The 4385-nt window shown below is 40.5% G+C and overlaps 1 protein-coding gene across 2 annotated transcripts in view; it reads left to right on the top strand.

The window, feature by feature from the left end:
- Window positions 1-3168, top strand: part of sgsm2 (small G protein signaling modulator 2) — an 82049-nt gene extending 78881 nt beyond the window's left edge. For both annotated transcript variants that reach the window (XM_041940354.1, XM_041940355.1), the window contains one exon: window positions 1-3168. This exon is cut by the window's left edge and continues 594 nt beyond it. The gene's annotated coding sequence lies outside the window, so the exon portion shown is untranslated.
- Window positions 3169-4385: the final 1217 nt, after the last annotated feature.

The following is a 4385-nucleotide window of genomic DNA, read 5'->3' as shown; positions in this document are numbered from 1 at the left end:
ATGCGTGTCAGGAAGGCTGCAGCGATGCCAGTGTTTGACAGATGTGTTCCTCCGTGCAGTGCCAGCGGAGGGCGTGAGGGCATGGGAGCGCAGGATTTACATACAGCATTGTCAGAGGAGCAGAAGACTTAGCCACGAAGAAGTTTTCATTAGTGACCAAATGGACTGTGCCAACTACCTTTTCATGAGTGTTTTCTACAACAAGCATGTGTGTTTTTACCCCACCATGTCCACCACCACCCTTTTTCTTTTCGTCCAAGAGTTCATTATCACACAAATGTTGCCTTTATCAGTAACAGCCCAAGGCACTTAGTTGCACTTTCTGTGCAGGTTTCCTTCATGGTGTCTGTGAAGGCCTCACCAGAGTCCGGAGGCGCCACAAGAAGCCAAATTGTTGAGAGAGTGAAGAAAAGAGGGTGAATTGCAGCCAGTTTTCCTGAGCGTGTTAGTCAGTGGTTAAAGCATGTTAATCCTTTTTCCAAGTCAGAAGAAACATGGCAGCAGAGCACAACAGAAAAATACAAAAGCACACAGGCCTTCCTCTTTATCTGAACTTGTACCAAACCATCTCTGTTTTGTAGTGTGATTTTAGTTCAGGGCCAAAGCTCCCACTGGGGACACTGAGGCTTTGTCTCTGGTCATACTTCTGGGAAACGGAGGAGGAATTCTCTTTGATTAAACATTCTGTGATTACACACATATTACATATTAGGTTTTTAAGGCAGGTTGATATTTTTTAGAATAAATATCTTAAATGTGACTGGTTTTAGGCAAAAAAAGGATTGAAATTAAGGGATTTAGTATTATCCAACACCTTTAAGACCTTTGTGTTGCGAGATACAAATGTACAACTTTTAAAACTTTTAGACAGAGTGAAATGAATAAAAACAAAGCTACATTTGATGATTTTTCCACCTCTGCTCTTATCCCCTCATGCTTTGTTCAGTTGTTTTAATGGCTAGTCAAAAATTTCTAAGAGGAGTTGAGTTGCATTTTTCTTAGGAGCGGATTTAGCTTCTGCAAGGCTGGCTGAAGCTTCAGAGGACATTGAGCTGAAAAACACAGTGAGTGTTACAGATCTGAGGCGGGTTAGAAGTAGACATGACGGGCTGAGAGAAAGAGGGGATGAGAAAATGACACATGATTAAGAAAAAACTTTGAGAATGGAAAGAAGGTAACTGATTATATTTCCCAGTATCTAAAGGTGGATATTCCTTTAAGAATAAGGCTTGTATTATTCTATAGTTTTGTCATTGTCAACAAATGCCATGAAAAGACAAAAACCATTCAGCTTCTCTACCCTGCCTGTGGTGTCCACCAAGGCTAAATCTTTAAAACTGGGTCTCACATACAGAGTTTTATTTTTTAAAAAGGTTCCGTAATTTGACCAAACAGCTCAACGCAGTTCACAACAAACTTAATGCAAACAAGATCAAATACTGCTTTTTTAGGGACTATTTTCAGAGGTGGATTAATACACATTCTGTGCTGTACTTGGTATTTATACAGGAACAGGGTAGAAAGTTTTTCTCAGATTTAGAAAGGATTAAATCCTGGGAATATGTCCAGATTTTCCTGGGATTTCCACAGTTTCTTGCCATAAATGAAGTTTAATCTCAAATACAGTCATATTAACAATAAAATGACATTTTTTTATAATGTTCTGATACAATTCTTTTGTTAGATAATGTGGTAATAGTAGAGGTCTGAAGAAGGCTCCTTGTTTCAGTAAAAATCCTTAAAAAAAACAAACCTGCAGGTAAATTTCAGTAATCAACCCTAAGCAGGACAGTGTATGTGGGATGGGATGGAACATGTGACCCAGTGTAATAGTGTGTCTCTCTGATGTGTTTTTAATGGAGCTCTATGGCACAGAGGAATGGGATACGTCAGGCTGTGGATGCAAACACGATACTTGTTTGCTTGGTTTGGTTCTGCTCATGGGATTGGTTGACAGTAAGACAACTATAGAATATTGCCAGGTATGTCCTTTAAAGGAATCCATAGTTTCCTTTGGAACTGGAGTCAAACATGCTTACTGATCTCAAGGCACCGTGAAGTCTGTTCAGCGTCTGCATTGTCAGGAAAAGTGGTTGCAATCGTCCACGTTGAACCTGATTTTCCTCCTGCCTGAATTCCAGCCTCTGAAAATAAACACGTGCTTGGACTGGGTTGGTCTCCGGAACAGATCTGTGGTCCCAGGTTTTAAAAAAGAAATACCTGAGAAGAAGCTGCTTTTGATGCCAAAATGTTCTAGTATTCAGTGAGTCAGTATTAAGTTGGTTTTGGCTTCACAGTAACAGCACAGAATACATTCATGTTTATATCTGAAGGGAAGTTTTTGATACTGTGTCCAATCCCCCTCATCAGTGTGACCCTTTCCCTCCACCCTCCTCTCCTCCTTAAAATGTCCAACACGGCTGCATATGATTGGTCATCCAGCACGGACCTGCACCTGTGATTCAAGTGCCAAGAGTCTTCCCCAATCCTGAAGTGTACTGTAGTCATCCGGCTCTCTGATTCACTAGTTTGATCCCAGGAATGGGCAGTGGTGTGGATGTACCTCGCTACGGCCTCCCCCTCCCCCACCCTGCTGCCTGGCAGTGGAAGAGGGTCGGCGGGGGAATCCAGGGCCCATAGCAGAGCTTTTTCTTCCAATCAGGACCTTGTGTACCAAAGCCTTGAAACAGCCCCCTCTGTGGCATGACGACAATGTGCAATTTCATACTGCATCTTGAAGACTGACTGTTTACTATGTGTGTAAAATATTTTTGAAAATGGTGATCTTGGATCTTTAACTACTGTGCAATTTCTGTCGTTTGAGAAAATCCATCAAAGTCTATATTGCTGTAAATACAAACCGAAGCCCAATATTTCTATGAAGACAGTCAGAACATATATATATATATATATATATAACTTATTTTGAGATCTATTTTTTATGTTGGTTTTAGCAGCACTAGCTGGAGGTGTATACTGTGCAGAAATGCAGAATGTGCAGACTATGTTACACGTTGACTGTTAAGTGTTCTTTCTCAATGTTGTGCACTGATTTCAAGATTTCAAATTTCTATTTATTTAGAGAGCCAATGATTGCATTGCTGAATATGTATTGGTAAGGATGTATCATTTGCCTTGAATGTAATGTATTATTAAATAAGAGGTTGTTCATTAGTGGGCTGCTCTCTTCCTTTGAACATTTAATGGTACAGAGAAGATGTTCTATGACTTGAAATAAGTTGTATCGGTTCCCTCTTTGTTTATAATTAGTTGCTCCAATTAATATTTTTATATTAACAATGGATCAAATGACTGTGTGTGATATGGGGGGAGTTGCTTGTAGTCACAAGCCCAGAGAATTATCAGTCATCCCTGCAGTTCCATCAGCCTTGTAGTATCTTCAGCTCAATGTTTTGGTTTTACGGCCCACACCTTTAATGCTGGGGTTCAGTCACATGGCTCTGATCAGCATCACGCTGATGCTTTCAGCTAAAGCAAAGCTCTAAGGGCCCACTGTACACTACCTGCAACAAGCACAACAACACATGTGTTTCTCCCATGAGCAGGGGTCCGTTTCACAAAGCAGGTTCAACAAACTCTGAGTGTAACCCTGAACTCTGAGTTGATCTACTCTGAGATAGGAAACTCTGAGTTTTCGATTCCACAACAGCAGATTTGAGTTAGTTTGATTAACTCAGAGTAGGTTCACCTCGAGTTAAGCGCGTGCACCGCAACTTTAAAAAGACAGCATCAATGGAACCCCGATTTAAGGATTCACCATGGCAACGGGGAAGCGGAAGGCTGCGTACTTCACGCCACTGGAATTAGACATTTTAATGCGCTCCTACAGCGAATATGAACACGTTTTTAGACGAAGTCCAACACCGCTGCAGCTGTGAAGCAGAGGGAGACGGCGTGGGAGAACATTGCTGCTCGGGTCAATGCGTGAGTATAAATGTAGTCCTTTGAAATCACAATAATATTACAGGGCAAAACTGCTTGAATGGTTGCCTATTAATTTATTCCATTTAGGTGCAATCCCGCGGGGGAGAAGCGCACTTGGCAGCAGCTTAAAATGAAATATAAAAACATGGTTGAAACAGGTAAGACCTCTGCATGATCTCATGGAGGTAGCTACCTCATTTTGATCATGTTTTACATTGTAAAGTAAATATTAAGTGGCTCCCTTTCATTGTAAAATTGGTTATATTGTGTTCATATAATGTTTTGTTTTTTAACGAATGAAATAAAATTTAAAAATGAAAAAAGTGTTCTCATCTATATCATGTTATGTTAAATAATTAAGCCTATATTTAAACTAACACAGACTTTTACTCAGCCAACAGAAAGAAGGCAGATGCACGAAGAACGGGTGGTGGCCTAGA

This window comes from Chelmon rostratus, chromosome 7 (assembly GCF_017976325.1).
Source record: "Chelmon rostratus isolate fCheRos1 chromosome 7, fCheRos1.pri, whole genome shotgun sequence".
NCBI classification, from domain to species: domain Eukaryota; kingdom Metazoa; phylum Chordata; class Actinopteri; order Chaetodontiformes; family Chaetodontidae; genus Chelmon; species Chelmon rostratus.
Note: the sequence above shows the minus strand (reverse complement) of the source record. Positions and strands in the feature narration are given on the sequence as shown.